Source organism: Globicephala melas, chromosome 11 (assembly GCF_963455315.2).
Source record: "Globicephala melas chromosome 11, mGloMel1.2, whole genome shotgun sequence".
In the NCBI taxonomy this organism is placed as follows: Eukaryota; Metazoa; Chordata; class Mammalia; order Artiodactyla; family Delphinidae; genus Globicephala; species Globicephala melas.
The window spans coordinates 33,840,906-33,868,887 of record NC_083324.2 but is presented as its reverse complement, the minus strand read 5'-3'; the positions used below and the strand labels follow the sequence as shown (position 1 = coordinate 33,868,887).

At 40.5% G+C, this 27,982-nt stretch overlaps 1 long non-coding RNA gene across 1 annotated transcript; it reads left to right on the top strand.

The window, feature by feature from the left end:
- LOC132598149 (uncharacterized) lies at positions 1–27,893 on the top strand. The gene is made up of 4 exons (XR_009565900.1): positions 1–126; positions 1,808–1,906; positions 19,996–20,162; positions 27,792–27,893. It is a non-coding gene; the product is annotated as an uncharacterized lncRNA (long non-coding RNA).
- The last annotated feature ends 89 nt before the right edge of the window (positions 27,894–27,982 follow it).

The window sequence follows — 27,982 nt, the reverse complement described above, 5'->3', positions numbered from 1 at the left end:
GGCAGGACCCGGACTCAAGGATTCGACTCCAGACCTTTCCCTCTGCACCACCAGCCTCCCTCCTGTGCCTCCTCTATGTTCCCTGGAATCCCGAGGATGCAGCTGGGGGCTTCAGAAAGCTTTAAGGTACAGCTGATCCTGTCTTTATTTAAAATGCTTGTATTTTGTTCATCGTGGATGTTTTTGCATTAATCTTGATTCTTTAACAAATACTACATAAATTATTATGTGTTTTGATTACTGAGTTTATTTAAATGTTTTAGTATATAATACATTTAATATGTTGTCTTTATACCAACATAGTCAAAAACATACTTTTTAATATTTTTTTAACAGAGAAGGGGGGCCCACAAAGATCACAACATGGCCCTTATGAAGCTGATTACTTCCTACCTCTGACACATCCCCACTTCTCCCTCAGGACCTGGGACCCCATGAGAAACCAAAACTGTACCAAGCAGTGTGCCCCACAGTGGCTCAGAGCCACCTGGCCCTTCAACTGCAAAATACGAATGCGTTTTAAAAGCTTTACCTTGGTACATACTGTTTCTGAGAAACTCCATAATATGTAATTTTAAATTTCCATTCACTTACTGACGCTTATAACCCTTCTTGCAATGTCCTCAGCTTCTCTCTCTGGGGCACTTTAGTCTCCAGCCTTTTATCCATGATAAATTATCCATTTAATCAAACTATCTAGCTTAAGCATTTTTGGTTACTGCTTTATTTTTTTCAAACGAGAGGGGGGCATCCAACAAACCAGATGTGACTGTCACCAGTTTCGTTTCTTAATGTACAAGTTGCAGATTCCTTATAGATCCTCCGGGGTAAATCACAAACAAGAATTAGCACATCACCAGCCTAACTTCCTCTTCTCGGCATGTCTGTTTCAAATTAAAGTGAACGACAGACTCAAATATCAAAGGCATATTGCCCCTAAATTAGCCAATCAGCTCCAAATACAGCTGGAAACAAGAGCAGGGGATAATGTTTTTCAATCAGCGGACAACCCTTTGAAAGTTTAATTATAAATGGTAGCCGTTTATTTCAAGCTAAATGAAATTTGCCACTTCTATGTAGGCAATGCACACTGTATGTCATCCCAGCCCAGTCTCTTATCTCTTAGTGCCTACAACAGGGGGAGCAAAAATTATGTAGATCCCCATTCTCTGACTTCTATTATTTCATTATTCTTTGAAGGGAACGGAAAATGCTTGCTATACAATTGTTAGAAGAAATCAATTTTCTGAGCAGCTTTTTTTTTTTAACAAAGAAATCGGTCTGGGTTAACCTGACGAGGCAGACTAGAATCCTTGGAATTGGGAATCCCGTTATCCATCAATGAGGACTGTTTTCCAGATCAGGGGAAAGAAGGGGTGGTCAGTTTGAGATTGGTCTCAGGTGTCAGGTCTGGAGAGAAAGGAGGTTGTTATCTGTTCCTGTCAAGGAGACGATGACCTCCATCTCAGGGGTTCGCGTTCTGGAGATAATTGCAATGAATCATTTGCAAGGCAAGCCTCCAGAACCTTCTGCATGGGCACAGTGCAATCTTCCTCACCCATATGACCCCCACAGCCCCAAATTACATGTCACTTCTCCTCAGGTAGGAAGATCCAGTGGACAGGTACGGATTTGTCTGCCCAGAGCATCACCACCCTTAGGAAACTCCTCGTCCCCCACTTCATACAAGTGCTCCTCTCCTTAGCCCTGCAGGATGAAGTGTGATAACTGGCCAGCCTGAGTCAAGAGCCATCCCTCAAGTGAATCTAAGTGAGATTCAAAGTGTGACATGCCCATTGATTTGCAGGATTCCCATGCTCCTTGGAATCGAGCCCAGAAATGGAAATCTGATATAGAGCTAGTGAGGCAATGAAGCCCAGCCTTTGAAAACGGACAGACCTGCCATGTAAGTAGCTGAGTGACCTCATGCAAACTGCTTAAACACTCTGAGCCTCCATAGTCCTATATGTAAAATGGGGACAATATCTGTCCTACAAAGTTTTTGTAAGGATTATAGTTATTGCTTGCAAAGTTCTGGAACTACTGTAGCTACTAAAAAAATAATAAACATGTGTAGTCATATACCAAATTATCAAACCTCATCAGCCAGTGATGATAAAATGGGGTCATATTTGTGTTTAACTCCCAAATGACCGTGATCCTGACTCCAGGTGGTGCACCCCCGGGTACCAGTTCTGCCCCTCCAAAACACCCTGAAATACCTCCCAAGTACTTCATCCTGAAGTACTGTCTCCCATGTGTTCACAAAATGGTCTGAGACCATCTCCAGGATGGATCCTCTGTCAGATAGCATCCACCATGTTTTCCTGTCTTTATTGTCACTGCAGAGTGCGCTCCTTATTATTAAGTCACCAGAGTCCAAGCCGGAGATGCTGTCCCTGATGTCCCCTTGTCATCGCTCCCTGCGGTGACCCAGTGGTGCTGGGTTCTGGTGGCAGTGAGGAGAAAGGTCTCTCCTCAGCTACCTGGCCTCCAGTTCATTCCTTATTTCCCAAAACAACTCAGCAAACTTCAAAGAATCAACAGCATTCAGAAATGATCCCATCGCCATTAATCCATACCCTCCAGAAAACAGTCTGCCAAATGTGAATCGACAGTTCCCACAATACAGACAGAAACCTTTTTGGAGCTGATGGCCGCTTCTCTCCACACCCACCAACACCCCCACTCCATCCCAACAATTTCAGAGACCCGAGGGCTCAGCCTCAGCCAGGTCACGCATGGAATCTGAGTCAACTCTTCATTAATCAAAACAAACCCTGATAAGCTGGGACAACGTGAGAGAGTAGCATTGATATATATACACTACCAAATGTAAAATAGATAGCTAGTGGGAAGCAGCCACATAGCACAGGGAGATCAGCTCGGTGCTTTGTGACCACCTAGAACGGTGGGATAGGGAGGGTGGGAGGGAGACGCAAGAGGGAGGAGATATGGGGATATATGTATATGTACAGCTGATTCACTTTGTTATACAGCAGAAACTAACACACGATTGTAAAGCAATTATACTCCAATAAAGGTGTAAAAAAAACCCAAACAAACCCTGAGTGTAGATCCCGCCCACAGCCAGTGAGTGACCACATGCATGGAGGACAGAGGACAGATGACATATGGGTTTGCAGAGGTCAAGGGGCTCCAAGAAAGGATGTGAATGTGATTCGTTGGAGAGTATGTAAATCAGTTTCTCCTCCTTCTCACTTTCTTACATATGCCCTGTGATATATATGGTTTTCTAACAATAAAGACAAATTATGATGATAACAAGGTCAGGGTACAGCATTATTATAAGTTATATTTCAGTTTGGCTTTATAGGATTATATAGATATTGGGTCAATAAATAATTTGTGTGTATTGAATCATTATCTATATGTTATATATTAGTATGGTGTACACTAATATATATTATATATATTAGTATGTTATATATAAAAATTCATTTTTGTAAGTAAATATAAAACTTTAGACAAATTTAACTAATTAAGCCTTTATTAATGGAGTGGGGTCAAAGGTAGGTGCTTTGGGAAACCTATTTAATTTTTATAAATAAAACACTGATTATAAATAGTAACATATGAATATATCAAGACTTTTGTATTGATCTTCCTAGGCCTTCAGAGCTAACTTTTACTTGCATGTACCCCAAATGTCATGCTGTGATTGAGAAAATCTGCCCACCAGATTTCACAGCCAATTGTTTTTGTGCCAGAGGTGCTATGTGATCATATATGAAAAGGCAGGAAACTCAGGGATTCCAGTGACCCATAAGTGGCCTATTGCCTAGTAGCAAGATTTCAATAAAAACCCTGCATGAAATGAGCCTCACACTTATAACAAAATGAGTCTGAAACAATCAAAAAATGGTATGAGGTCCATGACTCTATGACAAGGCTAAGTCCAGGAGGCAGGCAGAGTAGGACCACAAGGAAGATTCAACACGGTTTTTGCAGCCAACTTTTTCTGGTCACAAATGGCTGTTCTGTATAAATGTTCCTGAAAGTTCTCATTTCTAATGGTGGGTCTTAGATAGCAATATTTCACCAAACCACAATTTTTAATGGATCATTACTGTTTTTGCATTTTGTCTTAATGTTACTTGTCTTTCATTTCCTTAGTTGGTTAAACTACTATTTCTTCTCTGTTTCTTGCATTTCATCTCTACTGAGGATGGTATGACTTCTTCATCCTTTCAAATTGATGAAATTAGATTGGGTCTGTTTCCTTAATTCCCTTAATTTAAATGGGTAAGACTGAGTCATTATGGATGAGTGATCTCTTCCAGACTGCCCTCCAGTGTAAATGACTAAGGGAATAAGGCTCTGAGAACTGAGTCATGAGGTCTAACCAGGCTTGCTGGGCAGGGGAGGGTGAAAGAGCCTGCGTAACTCTTTCCTGAAAAGCATAGTGGGGGAGATACAGCAGATCTGGGTGAAACCAGATGTCTTAACCAACCTGTTCTGTTCAGGTAAATTATTTAGTAAAACAAAGCCAAATACAATTTTAGTTAAATCCTATTTGATGAGAAATGGATGTTGTTGCATTGGTTGTTGTTTTTAAATTTTTATTTTGAAATAATTGTAGATTCACATGCATCAATAGTTGCAAGAAGTAATACAAAGAGATTCCATCTACCCTTTGCCCAGTCTCCTCCAGTGGTAACATCCTACAAAACTGCAGTGCCAGATCACAACCAGGGTATTGACAATGATACAGTTGAGAGGTAGGACATCTCCATCATTGCAAGAATCACTCCTGTTGGCCTTCTCTAGTCACACCCATGCTTTTGCCATCCCCCACGCCTTTCTTAATCTCCGGCAACTGTTAATCTGTTCTCCATTTCTATAAATTTCTCATTTTAAGAATTTTATATAAATGAAATCACACAATATATAACCCTTTGAAACTATTTCCATTCAGCATAATTCTCTGGAGATTCATTCAAGTTGTAGCATGTACCAAGAATTCATTCAGGATTTCTCAATATGGAGATTCCACCATTTGTTTAATCCGTTGGGACATCTGGATCATGATATGCTTTTAAATATTGTACAAATTGCTTGATACTAATAAGCAGTTGTGAGAACACTTACTGGAATCCAGGAGTTGTTTTAAATAATTTATACCGATTTTCTTACTTTACTCTCATGACAGATTTGATTAAGCAGATGTAATGCATGATTAAACTATAAAATTTATATAAACTATAAGATTAAAGAGAAGATATCTTCTCCTATGGACTTAGATGAATCTAAAGGGAACTATAGTATAATTCAAAATTAATGAAATTCTTCAGTTGATATAAAATGGGAATTGAGAGAGACTAAAGTACATGACACGGGACTAGTCACTTGTAAAAGGAAAATATATAAACATCACTTCAAGCATTGTTTTAAAAAAATTAAGTATGAGGCTTAAAAAGTTTGGAGCAAAATAAAATTGAATAACTAAAAAAAAACTGTCTAATGAAAACTGGGAAAAAGTTTGAAAGTAAAAATAAAGAATGTTAAATAAAAAATTATAGTGTTAAACAGCAAAAATTTCTTAATGTATTCAACATTATACTAAGTAAAAATAGAATAAATTAAACACACTAATTAAAAGACAGAAACTTTCAGATTGAATTAAAATGAAAACAAAAATAAGACCAAGCTCTACAATATTTAAAAAAGATACACTTCAGATAACAGGGTGGAGAATCGAGGAAAATAAAGGATAGAAAAAAATGTACCACACAAATAAGAGTCAAAAGGAAATTTAATATATGTAAGATTTATTCAAATTTTAATTTTCTTTAATTTAAAAAATTTTATTGAAATATAGTTGATTTAAAATGTTGTGTTAGTTTCAGCTGTACAGCAAAGTGATTCAGTTATACACACACATGTAATATATATTATATATATAATCTTTTTATAGTCTCTTCCATTATACATTATTAAAAGATATTGTAATAGTATAGTTCCCTGTGCTGTACAGTAGGTCCTTGTTGGTTATCTATTTTATATATAGTAGTGTATATATTTTATTTTATTTTATTTTATTTTATTTTTTATTTTTTTTTTTTTTTGCGGTACGCTGGCCTCTCACTGTTGTGGCCTCTCCCGTTGCGGAGCACGGGCTCCGGATGTGCAGGCTCAGCGACCATAGCTCACGGGCCCAGCCGCTCCGCGGCATGTGGGATCTTCCCGGACTGGGGCACGAACCCGCATCCCCTGCATCGGCAGGCGGACTCTCAACCACTGCACCACCAGGGAAGCCCCTATAGTAGTGTGTATATTTTAATCCCCAACTTCTAATTTACCCTTCCCCCTTCCCCCTTTGGTAACCATAAGTTTGTTTTCTATGTCTGTGAGTCTATTTCTGTTTTGTAGATAAGTTCATTTGTATCATTTTTTTAGATATCACATATAAGCAATATCATATGATATTTGTCTTTCTCGGTCTGGCTTCACTTAGTATGATAATCTCTAGATCCATCCATGTTGCTGCTAATGGCATTATTTCATTCTTTTTTATGTGTGAGTAATATTCCACTATATAAATAATATATATATGTGTGTGTGTATATATATATATATAACATCTTCTTAATCCATTCATCTGCCAGTGGACACTTAGGTTGCTTCCAGGTCTTGGCTATTGTAAATCGTGCTACTATGAACATTGGGGTGCACGTATCCTTTCGAATTATGTTTTTCTCCAGATATATGCCCAGGAGTGGTATTGCTGGATCATATGGTAGCTCTATTTTTAGTTTTTTAAAGAACCTCCATACTGTTCTACATAGCGGTTTTACCAATTTACATTCCCACCAACAGTGTAGGAGGGTTCCTTTTTCTCCACACCCTCTCCAGCATTTATTATTTGTAGACTTTTTGATGTTGGCCATTCTGACTGGTGTGAGGTGATACCTCGTTGTAGTTTTGATTTGCATTTATCTAATAATTAGTGATGTTGAACATCTTTTCATGTGCCTTTTGGCCATCTGTGTGTCTTCTTTGGAGAAATGTCTATTTAGATCTTCTGCCCACTTTTTGCTTGTTTTCTTGATATTGAGCTGTATGAGCTGTTTATATATTTTGGAGATTAATCCGTTTTCAATTGCATCATTTGCAAATATTCTCTCCCATTTTGTAGGTTGTCTTTTTGTTTTGTTTATGGTTTCTTTTGCTGAGTGAAAGCTTTTAAATTTAATTAGGTCCCATTATGATAAAAACTCTCTCAATAGTGGGCATAGAGGGAACCTACTTCAACATAAAAATATATGACAAACCCACAGTGAACATCATACTCAGTGGTGAAAAGCTGAAAGCATTTTCTCTAAGATCAGGAAAAGACAAGGGTGTCCACTCTCACCTCTTTTATTCAACATAGTTTTGGAAGTCCTAGCCACAGAAATCAGAGACGAAAAAGAAATAAAAGGAATCCAAATTGGAAAATAAGAAGTAAAACTGTCACTGTCGCAGACATAGAGAATGGACTTGAGGACATGTAGAGGGGGAAGGGTAAGCTGGGACGAAGTGAGAGAGTGACATGGACTTCTATATACTACCAAATGTAAAATAGCTAGCTAGTGGGAAGCAGCAGCATAGCACAGGGAAATCAGTTTGGTGCTTTGTGACCACCTAGAATGGTGGGATAGGGAGAGTGGGAGGGAGATGCAAGAGGGAGGAGATATGGGGATGTATGTATATGTATAGCTGATTCACTTTGTTATAAAGTAGAAACTAACACACGATTGTAAAGCAATTATACTCCAATAAAGATGTTAAAAAAAAAAAACAACTGTTTGCAGATGACATGAGACTATGCATAGAAAATCCTAAAGATTCCACCAGAAAACTACTAGAGCTCATCAATGAATTCAGTAAAGTTGCAGGATACAAAATTAATACACAGAGAAATCTGTTGCATTTCTATATACTAACAATGAAAGTTCAGAAAGAGAAATGAAGGAAACAACCCCATTTACCATTGCATCAAAAAGAATAAAATACCTGGGAATAAATCTACCTAAGGAGGCAAAAGACCTGTACTCAGAAAACTATAAGACACTGATGAAAGAAACCGAAGATAACACAAATGGAAAGATATACCATGTTCTTGGATTGGAAGAATCAATATTGTCAAAATTACTATACTACCCAAGGCAATCTACAGAGTCAATGTGATTCCCATCAAATTATCAATGGCATTTTTCACAGAAATAGAACAAAAAAATTTTTAATTTGTATGGAAACAAAAAAGACCCCAAATAGCCAAAGCAATCTTGAGAAAGAAAAACAGAGCTGGAGGAATTTGGCTCCCTGACTTAAGACTGTACAAAGCTACAGTAATCAAAACAGTATGGTACTGGCACAGAAACAGAAATGTAGATCAATGGAACAGGATAAAAAGCCCAGAAATAAACCCATGCACCGACAGTCAATTAATCTATGACAAAGGAGGCAAGAACATACAATGGAGAAAATACAGTCTGTTCAATAAATGGTGCTGGGAAAACTGAACAGCTAAAAAAACTGAACAGCTAAAAAACAGTTAAAAATGAAATTAGAACATTCTTTAATACCATACACAAAAATAAACTCAAAATGGATTAAAAACCTAAATGTAAGACCAGCTACTATAAAACTCTTAGCAGAAAACACAGGCAGAACCCTCTTTGACATAAATCACAGCAATATCTTTTTGCATCTGTCTCCTAGAGTAATGGAAATAATATATGTAAGATTTTTTAAATCATAAATAACAGAAAGAGATGTTGCATTTATATATAGTTATACATATATATCCAGAAGCAATGATAATAATAAGAGCAAAATACATAAAGCAACAGATGACAGAAATGGGAGAAAGAGAGAGGTAAAAAGCTATTGGAGATTTAAAATCACTGCTCTCAGAAGCTGATGTACCTAATCCAATAAAAATAGACTAGAATATAGAAGACATTAATAAAATAATTAAGAAGTTATGCATAACTTTATATTAAAATTTGCATACAGACATAGACTACACACTTTTTTTCTAGAATAGATTGGTCATTAAAAGAAACCATATAGTAGAGACAAAAAGAAAATATCAATATATTTCTAAGTCTCAAACAGAAAATGTTCTCTAACTTCAATGTAATAAAATTTAAAATTAATAAAACTGAGTTAGCTAAAAATAAAAATCAATTTATTTATAAACTAAGAAAAAATGAAATAAAAAAATTTACTATCAGATAGAACTTGGGGAAACTAGAAAACAAAAGGGGAAATTCTACAGCTTAAAGACGATGAAAGTAGTACATGTCAACATTTGCTTGATGTTGCTAATGCAGTTCCTAGAGTGCAATCTATAGCTATGAATACATTCTAAAAATAAAAAATTTGAAAAATAAATAAGCTAAATGATCATCTAAAGATGAGAGGGAGGGCTTCCTTGGTGGCGCAGTGGTTGGGAGTCCGCCTGCCGATGCAGGGGACATGGGTTCGTGTCCCGGTTTGGGAGGATCCCACGTGCCGCGGAGCGTCTGGGCCCGTGAGCCATGGCCGCTGAGCCTGTGCGTCCGGAGCCTGTGCTCCGCAGCGGGAGAGGCCACAGCAGTGAGAAGCCCGCGTACTGCAAAAAAAAAAAAAAAAAAATGAGAGGGAAAAGACAACAGAGCAGATCCAAAGATACAAGAAAGATGGCAATATAAATGACAGCTGCAGAAGGTTTTACAAATGAGGGAAGGAATACACAATTCCTAACTTATATACATTGTCATAGAAAGTTGAAAACTGGGGGCAAGTCTGGGCAGCTCATTTCATGAAGCAAGTATAATTTTAATAGCTAAACCAGATGAAAAGAGTTCAAGACAAAAAAAAGTACTATAATTTGAGTTCTGAAGTTAGTTTTAAAAATATTAAATAAAATATTACCTATTTATTTCCAAAAGTATATTAAAATGATTCAAGGATGGCCCAACATAAGAAAAACTAGCAATATAATTCCCCTTAAAAAAATAGAATAGAATAAAAGACTGGAGGGTCACAATAGAAATAGAGAAAAGCAGATGATAAAGATCAATATCCACTTCTGAAAGAAAACAAAATCTTAGAAAAGTAGAAATAATCTGATAAAGTTTATCATCCAAAATTCATTGAAAACATCATTTTCATAAAGGAATTTTATAAGCATTTTTTTGAGGTCAGGAACAAGACAAACCTTATCACTGTAACAACTGCTATTCCAAATATTTGGAAAAGCAATAAGATCACAAAAATAAATAATTTCCTTTGAATTGGAAAGGACAAGACAAAATATTCATTACATAGAAATCCACGAGAATCAGGAGAAAACCATTAGAATTTGTAAGAGAGTTCAGCAAGTTTTCCAGAAACAAGGTTAAGTTATAAAAACCAGTAGTGGGCACCTACTAAAGCAAGTTCCTATTAGAAAGTATGATAAGAAAATTTACAATAGCAACTAAAACTACGAATTATCTATTAGCTGATTTTAAAAAGATTGCACAGGATATTTGTGGAAAATTTTTAAATTTTATTCTAGGACATGAATAATGACCTGCATAAATATTCTGCCTTAAGGTCTGGGTCAATTAAACACTGAAATGGTATCGATCGATATACCCTGAATTCGTTGAAAATAAATGCAGTTCCAAGAAAAAATTCAAGCATGAACATTTTTTTTGGAAAATGTTTTCTAAAATATATGTGGATGAATAAAAGTTCATGAATGGCAAAGAGTATTTTGAAATAGAAGAGTAGGGAGATCCTTCTTGCCAGGTATTGACATATTAAAAAGCAGTAGTAATTAAGACAGTACAGCCATAAAATAGGAGCAGGACAGTAGACCAAGGGAGCAGCTTAGAGCACCCCCATCGACTCCTGGTGCCTCTGGGACCTGGCATGTTACAGAGAAGGCATCACAAAATAGTAGGAGAAAAGACTGATTATTCGGTAAATAGCATGGGAAAAATAGCCTCACTCTACAGAAAGTTTAAATTAAATCCTTACCTCATACCAAATAAAATAAACTCGATATGGAGTAAGAACTAAACTGAAAGTTAAAAGTATAGAATTAATGAAGGAAATGTAGACAAAATCTTTACGACCTTGGGATACGAGAAGCTTCTTAATCCAGACTCCAACACATAAACCCCAAAGAGATAAATTGATGGCTCTGGTATCAAAATGAAAGATTTCCCCTCAAAATTACACCATAGACAAAGTTATCAGCAGGGGTCAGGCTTACTCTTGACACTGCAATGTCATCAGTTTACCAGTGAGACTGTTAATTGAGCAGTTACTATGTATCAGGCACTGTTCTGAGTACTTTAGATATGTTGAATCATTCACTCTTCTTGAGTACTATTGTTAATCCCATTTTAGGGATGAGGACAATGGGTTAATAAACTTGTCGAAAGTCATGTAGCTGGTGAAGGGTAGAGCTGGGATTCGAACCCTGATAACCTGGCCAAATCCAGAATCTGTTCCCATAATTGTGGTTACACCACTGTTCAGGATTTTCCATGCTGATGCCGAGGGGAACAAGATAGGGAAGAGAAGAGGCAAGGATGTCAAGTACTGCAAGGATGATGAGGAGAGATCACTGAATGTGTCATTCCAGAGACTTCTGCAAGTACTATTTCAGGTGGAGGTGTGCTGACTTGTGGAGAAGTGACCAAAAAGCAAGACAGCTCAATCCTTTAAACTACAACTCTAGAAAGTTTGAGAAGGACTCATCCTTTCTCTTAATTCTAGGCACGTTAGTGTTTTGTGGTTTGCATTATAAGAATATATTTTTAAAAATTCTTTGGAGAATGCTGCCGATTATGAAAAACATGACAGCTATAAACTTCCATGATTCTTACTCTCCAGAACAGACTCTCCACAAATACAGGGTGTCTGGCAAATTACAGCCAAAGACTGAACAAACTGGTTTTCAAACCAGCATCTCCAACTAATATTTTCCACAACACGCAATCCTATTCTTGTTTGCAGTAAAACATTGGAATGAAACCATACTCTGTTTGTTCTCCAGCTCACATTATGACCTGCTATAAAATGAATTAATATTCATAAATCTTTTTTACTGCGCTAATCTCAGTGTTTTAAAGTGGTGATTACCACCTGACATGGGGCAGGCCAACAACTAAAGGAATCTTCAAACAGCGTAAGATCCTATTCCCACATGGGGGTTTGAAGAGGAAAGCAAAGGAAAAGGTTCACATGTTGAATTTGGGCATAAACACGAACATTCTGAGAAGATTTTCCATAAGGACTCCAGATACTTTGGGATAAAAATGTCCTGAACATTTTTTCTGTAGAGTGTCTGGAACATGAGCAAGGGTGTTGGGCATGGGTTATGTAACATGGAATATACCACATGGACAACCTTTTTGAAATTTTCCAGTTGAGACCTATAGTTTGAAAAGCTTAGAAACATCTTCTGTGATATTCATGTTTTCTGTAATTAAAGTTTCTTCAGGCTCTGACAACTGAGCAGTGGATTAACATTGACTATCCATATCCAAAGCTACTGAGAAAGCCTACAGGCTTCATCAGGCTACCTGAGGAGAGGTAGGCCTCCGAGCTGCCCAGCAGGAAACTCGGAACACATTGGAAACCAAGAATGCCACGGCACATACATCCGAACAGAGAAACTGGGAAGAGAAGTAGTAGATGCTTTGGGTATGATTTTAATTAGAACAATAAGGAAGCAGCATGGTTTATACTGTTGAGAATCTTTATTCTTAGTTTGGGACCTAAGTTTTCAAGACTAGAGAAGGAACGAGGAGAGACTCATTCATTCAATAAATAGTTATTGAATTTCTACCAGAAAGCACCATGCAAGGCCCTGGGGATCTGATGGTGAGCAAAAGCAGAGCTTAAAATTTAGTAGGCAAGATGGCCAAGTAATGAGATGAAGGAGAGGATAATTATAAGCTGAGATCAATGATTTTAAGAAAAGTAATAGAGCTCCAAGATAGTAACAAAAGAGGTTAACCAGGTCTTGAGAGTCACAGAGATGCTAAAGAATTTGAAAGCGTTCACTACGTGAAGGGAAGCAGTACCTGAGCTCTCTGCCAGAGAGACCCAAGAAGGGCCATTCTCCCTCACAGTGTCAGGGGAAAAGTGGTGGTGGGAGAAGCTGGGGAGCAGGGAGAGTGGTAGCCGCCCTCTCCCCCTTCCCTGAGCACATTCTCCCAAAGGGATGCCTTGTCAACAATATTTTTTAAATACTCCATTGCCAGGAGATTGTGGAAGAACTTTGGAGGGAGCAATGTAGAGCAAGTCCAGGCTCTTAGCTGCAGAGATGGTAGTCAAAGGTGTCTTGCAGTCATGCTCATCCCTCAGGTCCCACTATGGGCCAGGCTGCACCACAGGTTTGCTCCTCCACGGGGGTAGGTCCTATCTAGCTCAGACTCTTTTCAGAACTCCAACGTGTAGCTTTACCAAGTTGCCTTTCCTGAGCTGCCGACCCCCAGAGCCATCTGCCTAACGACAGTTTTATTTGCCTGTCTCTCATATATTTCAAGTAAAAAGGGCCCCGAACTGTTCTTCTCTTTCAGTACTAAACCTGCTCCTCCTCTGGTTTTCCATCCTAGTGAATGTCACCACCATCTCCTCATTTGCTCAAGTGGAAAACATGGCAGCCGGGGCATCGTCCTCAATGCTTCCTGGCTGTTTCATCTCTTCCTATCCAACCGATCAGTGAATAACTTTGAAGTCTACCCACTTGATCCTCTTCCTCCCACCCCTGCCTGTGTTGAGACCACATCACCTCTTCCCTGAAAGACTCTAACTACCTCCAGCTCCAACCTGGTCCCCCTGCTGCACTTCTTGCCCAGCCCCAGCCCCCCACCTCCAGCTCAGTTTTTACCAGAGACCTAGAGAGAATCTAGTGTGTGAAACTTCAGAGAGAGAGAGAAAGCATGACTGCTTCCATCCTCGGAGCATCTCAAGGCAGCCCTCCTGATGCCCTGGGGGACCGGGAAGTCCTTGAACTTCTGTTGACAGATGGCAGGAGGCCCATGGCAGAATGCTGGTACTTCAGAGGAGAGGCCATTACTGTGTGAACTTTAGGGAAGATGAATTCCAGGAAGGAAAGGCCTGAGGGAAACTGGTGCTTCACATGCTCTAAAGCGTGGCTTTTCTGTTATTCCAGAAGGCTTTTCTTTAAAAAACAAAAGTATAATAACCCTAACACCACCACCACTAGTATGCTATGGCTGACATGGTCACTGTCTGCCGTATTTCCTTGGATCCCATTATCATTTCCTTCCTTTATTCCTTTTCTGCACACAGTGTCCAGTGTGCCTCCCAAAGCCTGTGCCCACGTCTCTTTCTCGGTGCTGCCCTTAGCCTGCTGGAGTCCACGTGTTTTATCACATGCAGTGAGATGCCGCCTCCCTCTGAGGTGTGTCCACATTGTCTCCAAAGCTCCTTAGGGATTTAGTCAGTATTACTCTTGATGTAACTGCTTGATATCCTTGCTTAGCTTCCTTCCCCTCCCTCTCCCACTTTCCTCTGGTTTTTCCTGGGATGGCCTCCCAATAATCACTTTCCCATGAATCCTGCTCTCAGGTTCTGCTTCTGGAGAACCCAGCTCTCTGCACCAGGCACAGGCTAAGTACTTTCTGTGCATTCTTTCCTCCAATCTTCAAAAGAACCGCATGAGGTCAGGACTATCCATAGCCCCATTTTACTGATGGCAAAACACAGGATCAGGGACATTTGGTTTCTGTCACACAGCCAGTGCTGGGAGAGCCAGGTGTGACCCAACCCATGTCTGATCCAACTTTTGACCATTTTGCTACACCGTGAAATCACACCCACTTCCCTCCACCTTCCTCCACAGAAAGCAGAGTCTGAGAAAGGGGGCTCATTCTGGAGAGTGGTCCCAGGGAACAGGTGGGAGGAGCGGGAAGTACAGCAGGACAGGGGAAAAGCAAATATGAGGTGTGTTCCGGCTGCCTCCGTGGTGGGCTTGATCCCATCCAGCCAGACCCTTGGAGTTGCCTGTGGAACACACCTCAGTATTGCCCACCTGAAGGATGGAAGGGGGAGTGTTTCTCCACCAGCTCTGTCCCCTGCTGGTCAAGGATCCCCAAAGGTTTTCAGTCTCTCCCACTACCACCCCTACCTTGTCAGGGGAGCCCCCGGGCAGAATGTGGGAGAAGCACTGTCAGGTACACCCGGGTTGAGCAGCTGCCACAGCAGTGACTGGGATGGGAGGCGGGGCACAGAGGGCTTCCAGAACACACCTCCTTCTACCATCTTGTGCAGTCCTTGCCCCTCAGTAGGAAACCACATGTGTTGAGCGTACTATGTGCCAGCCCTGGGCTAAACACTTGCCATGCCTCAGTTTATCCATACCTGGCCACACCTGACTGGGCAAGTCCTGGTATGATTCCCAGATTACATTGTGAGAACTGAGGTCCAGGGTGGTGAGATGACTCGCTCCTGGTGTGTGGCGTTGTGGGGACAGGGACTCCTGCTCTTACCCAGCCCTGGGGGCTGCTCCTCGGGGCAGCCCGCCTCACAAACCATGGCAGCTTTCCACGGGCTGGACAGGCCCCAGCTCCGGGCCTGGTTCTTATTCGGAGAACCCGGCCAGAAATCCAGCCAGGGACCGGATGGCGTCTTATAATTTCTCTGTATCCCCCGAGCTGCCTAGCACTAAATAAATACTTGCTGACTGATTGACTCATACTGGCCTTGCTTCCAAGTTTCCCTGGGCCCCTTCTCTAGGCAGCCGTCTCCCTCCCTGGCCTTTTGGACTCCCCCATTTTCACCAGCTCCCAAAGCCTGAATTTGAAAATGTAGGGAGTGTTGTGTTTCTAGAGATACGAGCTGATGACAGAAGGGGCTTAGCAGTGAGGGTGGGTGGCAGTGGAGCCATGAGAGGAAAAGGTCGGATGGGATGGGAGGGGTCTTCACACTCCTTGTGCCAGAGGGGCCCCCAAAGCAACTTGAAACCAAGAAAAATGTGCACTGACCACTCTGAGGAGATATTTGTGGGAGACCCCATAGTTGGGTGGATAAGGACACAGGCTCCAGCCCAGGCCTCCTGGGTTCATATCCGGGCTGCAGCTGTCACCTTACCTCTCTGTCCCTGAGGAATTTCAGCTGTATACTGTGATGATGATAATAATAATAACCACCTCAGGGTTGTTGCTTGGGTTAAAATGAATTAATACAGTGCCTGGCTAGTGGTAAGTGCTCCATGAGTATTAACTGTCGTGGTTGCTGTTCTTATGCGGCCGGACGTTGTAACTCTGCAAGCTCAGTCTGCTACTATCCTTCTATTGATGTGCAAACAAGGCTCAGGGAAGGCAAATGTCGTGCGAATGTATGGGAGTGTAAATTCAAAAGCAGGTCAGAAAAAAAAAAAAAAGCAGGTCAGGTTAACTCTGAAGTCCATGAGCTTCTGCTACAATCAGCGTTTACACATTTCAGTTGTTTATCTGTTGGTTATTATTCCAGTATTTATGAGAACTATTTATCATTATTGCCCAGCATACTTTAAAAATATCTACCAGGAGAAAGTTGCTTGAGGGGAAAAAGAATTGAGCAGTGAGCAAGGGAGAAGAAGCTCAGCTTTCATAATTGAATGGAAGGACAGTCTGGCTCAAAGTGGCCTCAGTTAAACTCAGCTCAAATATCAGGTTTTCTTAAAAACTTGTTCAGATGTTCCAGTATAGTCATTTCATAAACCTGCAGGACTTGGTACTGCTTTTTAAAATCTCATTCATAACAGTAAAATGGTGTAAGCCTGAAGTTCTATCAACATATAATCTTTGAGTTCTAGACTTAGCTAAGAGGTGTGTCACGTCTATGTCAAAAGTAGTCTGGTTAAACCAGCTGCCCTATTGCCTATGAGGCAGTTGACCCAAGAAGCGGCATCTTGGCAACCAAAGGAGCATATTGTGATTCGCAGTCATGAGCGGTCTGCTTGTACCTGCTTGTACCTGTACCTGTACCTGTACTTGTACTTCTACCTGTAATACTGTTACTACCCCATACCTGCTTTTATTCCTACTTACTCATATTCACAGAACACCCACTATTTTCTAAGTGTGTTACTCACTTTATCTTCAAAACAATCCTATGAAGTAGGGAATTTTATCTTCATTTTACAGATCAGGAAACCAAGGCCCAGAGAAGCATAGTAACTTCCCGATGACCACCAGTCAGTGAGGTGTGCAGCCACCCCAAGAAATCTGACTGGACTTTCTGGGCTCTCAGCCACTATCCTGAACTCTACTACTCATTCAGAGCATAAAAATGGGCCCCTGTGGTCCCCACCGGCAAAATGCACAGGGAGAGTGTCCCAAGGGGGGCAGTGTTTATAAAACTTGAGCAAGGAAGAACAAGATTCTTAAGGGTATAATAACAGATTCAATTCTGTTCCTATCACATGCCTGTGTCTTTCATGTATGCAACCCTGTGTGACCTTTATAAAAATCTAGCAAAATGGGAATTGTCCATGTTGATGAAAGTGGAAACTGAACCTTAGCAAGGTCAAATGGCTTGGCCCAAACCGCTCAGTTATGCATATGATGTAGCCAGGACTAGGTTTCTTGACCTCTGATTTCAGGACTTGTTCCATTCTACCAGAACTTCTTTGAGGCTCTGAAGGAAACTATATGTATTTATCCCACCTGTTGGAAATGTAGGTTTCATTATTATTCAGGTATGATGAAGCAAACAGATGAGGACACAACTGCCATTGAAAAGATAGTTTGTTACTTACAGTTCCCAAGAGGAGGGGATATGCCATACCATGCAGGGCTACATAGGGAAGCACCAGTGTCAGTCAGGAGGCAGAGGGAGTGAGGAGAAAAAGTGGGCAAGAAACTTTATTGGTGTTTCCATGGGAAGGAATGTGAAGCAGGGTAAGGAAGCTAAGTGGGTTTTGGATTGGCTACTTTGAATAATCTTGGTGAACTCTGGGGCACTGGGGCTGTCCTTAGTTGTCTGATACTTGGCCCCTGGGGTGATTAGGGCAGGAGGATAGTGGCCCCAGTGTGAGAAGTGGTTGAGGTATGGGCTTCACACTGGTTGATTTGCCTGTAAAGGTGCATTCTCTGATGAGTTGCTTACCATAGCTAGGAACCTGTGGAGGAGCAGTCCCTTCCAGTGTCAACAAGGCCCCAAGATGTCAAAGAATCAAAATAAAGACACGCCTAATACACCACCCTAGAAGAGAGTAGGCGTAAGGCTGTCCTTATAAGAAGAAACTGAGCAAACAGGACACAATTAGATTGAATGGGTGGTTGGATGGATGGATGGATGGAGCAATAGATATGTAAGGTTTATTCTCCCTGACGTCCATAGCTCTAGTCTAACACATATGGTTGTTTCCGTGGAAACGTCCCTATTTGAAGATCAAGGATAAAGCACAGTCACAAAGTGGCATTCATGCAACCCCTGGATAGATATCTCATCCACTGCTTCAAAATGAAGACCCTGCTAAATGATGTGGAGGGAGATTGTAGGAGCATAGCTGGCCATCTGGGATTTCACATTGGCTGTTATTCCCCATAACTCTGCTGCCGAGACATCAGATCATGGCTGGTTAGCAACATGAAGTCAGTTCCCTTCCAAAATCAATAAGAAACTTCTGACTGGGCTATCTGCATTGACTCGGAAAGAAGAATAAGGATGCAAAGTTAGAAAACCAAAGCTAGAGAATAAAAATTTCTGAATGGGTGCTTTCATTGGTTTGTTGGCAAGAAACACATTCAAGGAAACCAGGTCGATTTTCAATTCCCTTTTTCATAAATTAAAAATAGCTTCTTCTGATAGTTAGACACGTGGGTCCCAAATGGCCCAGGTAATTCATTAGCTCAGATGGAGAAAACATATTTCTCCATCAGTGCGTTGGACTCATCTCACTGTGACACCCCAAGCTCGTAATGACACTGGAAAGAGAGCCACGTTTTAGCCCAGTCCAGCTGAATTCAAAATTTGACTGTCTGCAACTGGTGCTTTTCCTTGCAGGACATTTCTCCAGAAACTCATCCCCGAGACTCGCTATTAATTGGAGAAGATTTATTTATCCTATAGGCTTGATAATCAATCATCGGATTTCAGCACTTGTTTTGTGGGATTCCATTTCATCACTTGCTACAGTATATATTATTATTCATTATAGAAGTTTGTTAACGGTGTATTTATTTGAGTGACTCTCCCTCTAAATAAAGGGGCCTTATAAAGTTTTTTTTTAAATAAAGGTTTATTTTTACATCAGCTATTTGCTTTCCTATGCTAAACCTCTGAGCAGCATGCAAACCGAATTCCTGCATCTCAGGCCGGGCTGGGGCTGTTGGAAGGGTGATAAAAGCAGCTGGCCGGGCCCTTCAGCAGATTTGGTTTTTTCAGCCCTGTCAGTCACTTTCCCTTTGAGAAGGGAACAAGACGGCTGGTAGAGATTAGGGATGGTAATGTAAAAGTTTCTACCTACTGCATAAAATTCTTTCAAATGAATGCAAGCATTAAATTGTCAATGATTTTTCACATAAAGTAGATATTAAACTGTGCATGCCCGCTGGTGTTGGTATAAATTTTTGTCAACATTTTTGGCACACGGGGGCTGAGCCTGGGGGGGTCAAGAAATGTTTTTAACCAAATTTTGTTGTTTCAGTTGCTCTTTTTACACTTGTGTGTTGTAACTCAAACGTAGAATCTTTTCCCAAATATGAAATTTGGCAGGCCATTAGTCCGTAATGTGGTCTAATGCCTGTGGGTATTTTTTAAACATGTAAATGGCCAAGATATTTAGGTTTTTGAGGTTGAAAAACTGTGCACGCACTCTTAGCAACTTCTTTTTCAGCTGTATTTAGTATGCATATTTATTGCACATGTGTATTATGAAGCACGCCGATTAGACTGGAGATTAGTTGGGAAAATATACAAATGCCTCTTCACGGGGCGAATGTCTTACAGTGCGTGAGTTGATTTGTCTCCTCTTTTTACTAGGGAGTAAGAGGTAGCCCTGAGGCAAACCCTGCCCCCCACGGCCCACTCCCAGAGTGAGGAGACTTCAGGCCATTCCCACTCATCCATGGGGCTAGAAGACTGAATGTGGCAGCCAGCCCCAAGCCTGCTGACCGGCTCCATAGCAGAGTAATATCCAGAGAAAGAGGGTGAGCATCTGTATCTCATGGTTCTAAATCCCGTCTCCGGTCTCATTGCCCTAACCTGTACCAATGCCCTGTGGACATGAATCCTGGGCTTTTCCCAACGCTCAAGGATCCACACACAGAATCCAAAACAAATACTCTGAGCATAAAGAAAACATATTATAGCCTAATCCACTGTCCAGATCATTGAAAAGTAACAGTTATTACCTCATTTGAAAGTAATCTTTAACAATTAGCTTAGGAAAGTATTTCATAATTTTTTGCTAGCCTCACACAAACGAAAAATTTTTCATGTAATCAATTAAATCTGGCAGCATAGCATCAGGCACTCATTAGGCTGGGCTGCTTGAAATTCATGTACAATTTCTTCCTTATGCTGATCCGCAGGAGCTTTTAAACTTGCACTGGGATGCTGGCAACATCCCCCAAACATCTCAGACACATTGTCTCTCTGAACCTGAACTTTTTTAATGGTGGTTAAACATGTTGTCTGCTTTAGTTTCCTGTCTATCTTCATCATGAGCTAGCACCTGTTTCCAATAAATTATACTGGGCTGTATCAGCAACACCTTGGCAACAGCTGCCACCCTGAAAGGCGGAGTGCCCTTGAGGACAATACACCTGTGAACACACAGAGTGTTTATTTAGCTGAAAGCCAAAACTCTAAGTTACATAAAGCAATTATCTAAAGCCTAATGTATGCCCATTATTAACACAAAATAATCCTGTTCTTAAAAACCAATAAAAATATATTTAAAGGATTTTTCCAAATCCAGCTGAAATTTGTACTCAACTAGAGAGCTAGTCTTCACCTGGGACTTAAAATTCTAATGGTGGGCAAGGGAGAGGTTTGTATGTGAGTTATAATATTCTTAGCTCACGCCTGGAATATAGGGCATGAGCATGAATGCGTGGTACAGCCAAAGCTTTCGACTGTTGAGCAAGGACTTGCTTATTTAAAATAATCTTTGTTACAGGTCACTTTTTTAAAAAAACATTTGACTATGGTCTAGAGGTTGCAGAAAGGAGTGGATTGTTTCAGTTTATATTTAAATGGAGGAATAGTTCATCCCAGGATACCTTTCTTTATTTGTACAACCCACCTTTCCCTTATGGTTCATTACCTAATAGCATTACTCTTAGGTAATGGGGTTAGCAATATACTAATAACGAAAATGGAACCAATGTCAGGTAAAGAGCTTCAAACTTCCATCCTGACACATGAAATATATTAATAATGAAAATTCCAGCCAATTATAGTATCTACTGCACAGAGTTCAGTTTCTAGAGTGTTTGACCTGAGGCCCTTTCAAGAAATGGCATCACATATTACATATTCTTGAGCCATAAATAATAATAGAAAATAGCTATTGTTTCTCCCACCTTGAAGACCCATGAAATCTGAGTGATTTTTTGCTTAGAGTTTGTAATATGTTAATCCCTGTCTGATACTTCCTGTTGACATTTAACTGACGGACCTATAGTCACTTAGGTGCGAATGTGTTTTAGCGCTTCTGTTTGGCTGAATGCAAATGCTGTTGGAAGTAAGTGCTGATGAGTATTACAGCTCCCAGCTTGGTCCATGTCAGTGTCACTGATGGTTCACATGCAGTGCACATGAGTGAGTGCCTGAAGCCTGAGAATCGGACATTGGAAGACAGTTTTGAAACAGCAGGTCTGTGTTTTATAACAAAGTCCACAACACACCAGGCCAGTCATGCTTTCCTTAAACTAGCCATGTGAGTGACGATGAGTTAGGTTGCGGTAGATGGAGGAGAGGCTTAAGAACGTGGCACACCATGGCCATAATTGCTTTTTTCTCCTCTTTGCAAATTTCTGCTTCTTTCATTTATTTAGCAACTGTTTTCTGAGCGCTTATTCCAGACTACAAGCTGGGGATACTAAGATGCATTAGACAGATGGTGGTTCCTTTTTGCTGGATTGCAAAGACCTCCTCTGTGTGTTTGAGACATCTGTGATGAGAGACCAAGGTTCTAACTGTGATTCTGTCACCACTGGTAGAGTTGGTCTGGAACAAGCCGCTGGTCCCCTTTCAGCCAGTTTGCTCCCTTGTAAAACATGAAAACCAATTCTTGGAGCATCTACAGCAGAGAAGTGACATAAAACTCAAATAAACAACTAATGCAAATATATCCTGCAACTTTCAAGCTCTGAGTCCTTTTGAGGGTCCTTTTGTTCTTGCGCTTTACTAGCCCTCAAGTTATTTCTTTAGGTGACTTCTTGTGTGTGTGAAGACCCAACAGGAAACTCACAAAATGCAGCCGCAGCAGCAGTTACATTATCAAAACTCCAGCAAGCATTCCAGCCAGACTAATTCCCCACTGGATTCACTTAATGTGTAAGGAGATCTTTCAGCCAGACTTCACTGGGCGGGGGGGGGGGGGGGGGGGGGAGAGAGAGAGAGAAAATTAAGAAAAATGTTTTCCTTTTCTAATCAGTATAGCATTATGCTAATTCAAGGCTCTCTCTATAAAGATATAGGACTTCCTCCTTTGATTTATTTTTATGATTAGGGGCCCTCACAAACAATTGCTTGTAAATGTGAGAGCACCTAGTTTGCATTCCAGGCCAGAAGAAACCCAAGAATGGATTTTCAAAGGAGAGCTCATTCCTATCCCCCTGGAGAATTTATCTTTATTAAAGGTCAGCAAATGTAGAGCATGCTTTGCTAATTTACCACGCGTATGGGAAATAAGTCATGAGTACAAGTTTGTGCAGAAGATAAGATTTACTATGTTTTAGATAAACTGATTTTTGAATATTGAAAGGGTAATTCAAAAAACATTTTAAAATACTATTGGTTTCTCTGCCTGCTTGTCAGATTTCCCATTGGTGATGAAACCCTGCCAAGTATAGATTTAGTACTGGTCATGAAACCAGAGCTGAGCTTGTGGTTACCTGATAATAACTGTGATAGTAAATTCATCCATTAATTTCTTTCCTGTTTCCCTACATGGGTAACGTTAAACCAAGATATTATGCTATTGGATGGAGAAAATCATTTTCATTCACACACACACACACACACACACACACACACACACACACTTTGGAATTCTATTAGGCTGCTAATTCCCAAAGACTACAGATGTCCCTCCTATGCCATGTTGGAAGGATAACGCAAAAATTGCAAACGAGGTGCCCTGTGACCTGGGACTATCAAAGGCTATTAGACACAGTGGCAGGCTCCATGGAGATGGACAAGTGTATTAAAACTGGATTCGTAAAGAAAATAATAAATACAGTAACCTGTATATGATTAATGGGGCAAAACTTGCTCTTGTTTCAAGCTGTCCCATAGATAAATGGAGCTGGGGCTAACAAGTGAACTACTGTGAGGTTTTGCTTTGTTTTGTTTTTTGGTGGTGGGTGGGGGTCAGTTAGGCTAGACCCATAGACAAGGGAAAAAATTAGATCTTTATAACACACTCTTACTTTGGGCATCGGAGAATTTATGCACTTCTGGGGGCATCTCGATGGACTGTGTTTTCCTCACAAACAGATGGGCTTATGAGTGCCATTTTATCAGATTTAAGATTAGGCTTCAGATTTAATTCTGTCCCATACTTGGCAATGGGAGGAGTCTGACTTTTCTGCTTACATGCCTTGAAATGAATCAATGATGATTTGTTTCCCCTCCTTTTCTCCCCCTCTTTACCTTGAAAGCCAGGTAACGGATGAAGCAGACAGAGTGATTTTCAAGTGTCATCCTTTTGTGTGAGGGTGACTTATGGAAACCCCCCAGGCTAGAGGTTCTGAATGCCTCTACGCAAAGCAGAGAGGACAGACAACAGAATGATCTCAGGGTGTAAAACTATGCTTGCTTGTGTGGGATTTGATTTAAGCCATTTTTGAACTGCCAGTTCGTTGTTTCAAAAGGCATACCTGCACAGAACCTGTTGTGGTCAAGAAGCTGATTAGCAAAAGAATGTTCTTCAGTTTCTGGAAATCCTATATAAAGAACCATCATGGTTTTTGTTAAGAATAAGATTACCCATGAGTTACCGAAACCCATCCTGCTTTAGTGAAGAGAAGGTTTGGAGGAGAAATAACTCAAGGATAGGAAAAGGATCTAGGAAGAAACCTAGAAAAATAGAGATTCTGAGAGAAATACGTCTCTTAAGCAGAACTTAGAAAGAGATGAGAATCCCTAAGATTAAGAGGATCCTTATAATTTTAGTATTGAAGAGAAATGGGATCTCTGAGACAGGAGAATCAGGTGGTCATTGCAGGCATAAACTGAAAGCACATTTCCTGGCATCTCTACCTGCTACCTGTGTGTCTGTGGCCAAGTTATTCAACCTCTCTATAACCCATTTTCTGCATCTGTTAAAATGAAGGTAAAGTACCTATCTCAAGGGGCTTAAATGAGGATTACATGAAATGATGTATAAGTAGACAAAGTACTTGGCATAGTGTCTGAAATATTATAAATGCTCAATAAATGACAGCTTTTATTAGTTTATAAACTAGAGTTTCAATCTTTATCACTGCAGTAGAAATAGGCGTGACTGTGGATTTGAGAGAGTCAGGCAGGGGAATGTACCATGGACAAGGGTCTCCCAGCCCCACGTGCAATGCCTGACTCATAAGAGGTATTCAGTAAATTTCTCTCAAGGGATGAATCACATAGATCAGGTCTTTCAGTACGTCGAGTTGGGACTGAGCTTCACTTGCCAAATGTTTTTTGACTACTTTCTGAAGTACCCAGTAGAAATAGTAAGGTTATCCCCACTGGTCTTGTTAAGCCAAGAAACACAGATGAACAGACAGACATTGTGGAACACAGGGTATGATCAAGTCAGTTCTAGGCTGTCACTATGCACCCATCCTCACCATGTATCCTGACCTGTGATCTTGCCTAAAGCTCCTGTGGGAATTGCTCTGGTTTGGCCTGTTTATATCAGACTTCCTCAGCATAAGGATAAGTCACTAATGAAGGTTGTAGCGTGGGACTGGGTATCTGGCTTCTTTGCCAGACTCTGTATGGACATTCCGGGGTGGCAAGGTCAAGGGAAAGATGTAGAGACATGAGCAGTAAACAGGCAAGATGCCACCATACTCTCTCCACTTTACCCCCTGCCACTGGCATGGATAGAGAGCTAGAGGCAAAGCAAGGGATGCATGCCATTCAATAGCGTAAGGAGAGGAAGGAAGGAAGAAAGGGTCAGGAAGGGGAAGGAAAGGAAACTCACTTTTACAAAGTCAGACTCAGATCCCATGTGCTCAAGAAATAATTGTTACCTGAGTTGTGATATAATCAAATAAGCAATAATCATTTAATTCATTGTCACTTTATGCCATGAAGCTTCATAAAAATGGATTGGATAATGAAGCAGGAAAAGGAATTATGGAATAGAAGCTGTTCTCCCTGACTGTGAGCCCCTATTCTGGCTGAAAAATATACAGAGGTCCATCAGGGTAGAAAAGGAACAATCCCAAACCCCTCCAGGGAGTAGGAGGGTGCTAGGACATACAAAATGGGTTGTTCACTCTAAAGGGACTGTCCAGGCTCTACTTTTTGGGATGGGGTTTGCAGTAGGCCCTAGATGACCTTCAAGGAATATCTGGATTTTGACATGTAGACCTGGGTCTTGTTGGAATCATTGTAGATTCCTATTGTAGTTATGGTGTGGATTTAAGCTGCATCTCTAAACACAGGTGCTAATTCCATTGTCTCTAAATGCATAGAATTGATAATTAAGGGGAGGGAGTTAATATTTTTCAGCATCTTTTGTGTGCTTCGCACTGTGCTAGATGCATCTCATTTAATCCTTCAATAGCACTGGGAAATAGATATTATTTCCATTTTACACATGAAGAAACTGAGGCTCAGAGAGGGCCTTGCTGAGAGTCGTGCAGCTAGGGATTGGTAGAGCTAGGATTATGAACTAGCTCTACCTGCTCTTTCCTCTGTAAAAGAGAGATTCAGAAACTGGCTGGGGGAGGATGTCAAAAATGAAGTTGTGGGCTTCCCTGGTGGCGCAGTGGTTGAGAGTCCGCCTGCCAATGCAGGGGACACGGGTTCGTGCCCCGGTCCGGGAAGATCCCATGTGCCGCAGAGCTGCTGGGCCCGTGAGCCATGGCCGCTGAGCCTGCGCGTCCGGAGCCTGTGCTCCGCAACGGGAGAGGCCACAACAGCGAGAGGCCCGCGTACCGCAAAAATACAAGAAAAAAAAAAAAATGAAGTTGTGAGCATTATAAAAAGCAAAATATGATATTGTCATGTGGACGTATTATAATTAAGCACTGAAAAAATTATCTAATTATGTTGAGGATTTTTTTTCCATATTGGAAGCGTGCATTTCCTGCATGAACTTTGAAAATATATATATTCTATAACGTAGAAGTTTTACTTTGTATCTCAGTATTTACTGTACAGAAAAATTTACCAGTGAGCTCAAGGAAGTATGCCCGAGGTTGTTCATTGCAGAATTTCTATAAGAGTAAAAACAAAGCGAAATCAAACCAAACCAGCAAACAAAAACCCTGAAGCCCTGTTGATGAAAGAAGTAAGAGGAGAAATTTTTCAAAACAATGTGAAAAATTTCTTAGATCTGTATAAGTTTTCAGATTGAAAGGGACATCTAGTGTTCAACAAAATGAATACAAAATGACTCACAACAAGGTAGATTATCATGAAGTTTGAAGCATCACAATAAAGAAAACATCCTAACAGCCTCTGGACAGAATAATGAGTCTCGTATAAAGAATCAGCGGTCAGAATGGCATTAGTCTTCTAAAAGCAGCACTGGAGGATTAGGTGTCAATTTAGCTGATGTGCATGGCCATGCTGAGAGGAGGTAAAGAGTTCTTTTAGTGAGTGTGAGGATGAATTATTGCTAGGTAGATAGAAAACAAAAGATAGGTAAAAGTGAGGCAATTATCAATTCCAAGAAAAACAGAGAGTTGTATAGAAAAAAAATCACATAATCATAGTACTATATATGCTATCAATGAACAGCACTTACAATAATGATAATAATTATTATTATATTTAATCAAGCATAAATATATTACTTATTGGGAATTTGGAGAGAAGAGAAATATATGCATATAAGGGGTGAATGGGGAAGGAGAACTAAATCTTCATCTTTCATCTTTCTAACAAGTCAATGGATAATATCTAAAACTGAAAAAAAAAGAAAAGAAATAGCATTATATTTATCTTATTTAGTGCACCAGAAGAAATTCCTTTTCTGGGAAGTGGGATTCGGAGATGAGATGGGGAGCTGCAGAAGACTGCTGCTTTTATCTTAAAGCCTTGGGGTGATATTTTCCTTTTTAAAATACATGCTTCTATTAGTTTGAATGTTAAACTAAAATCAAAGCTCTTGCATGCTTATTGGAAACATTTGGAATGTAAAAATGTGTAAAAATGTAAACAAGATTACTCATAACTTATCACCCAGATATACCCACCGTTAGCGCTCAAAAGTATGATCTTCTAGTCTCATTTTCTTTCTGCTGAAACACACTTTATAGGATCATAAAGCATTTGAGTTTTATAGGCTTCTGTTACTATACAGCTCGTTTCTCCTCCCCCTCCCCTTCCCTCCCCCCTCCCTCCCCTCTCCCTCTCTCTCACTCTCTCTCTCTCTGCCTCACTAGCTTTGAGGTGTTAAGAGGCCATGTGGGGAACCCCATGTGGCAGGGAACTGTGAGCAGCCTCTTGGAGCTGATGACATCCTTTACTGACAGCCAGCAAGAAGCTCTCGGTCCTACCAGAGGAAGGAATTGAATTCTGCCAACAACTTAAGTGAGCTTAGAAGTGAGTCCTTACCCACACAAGTCCCAGGTGA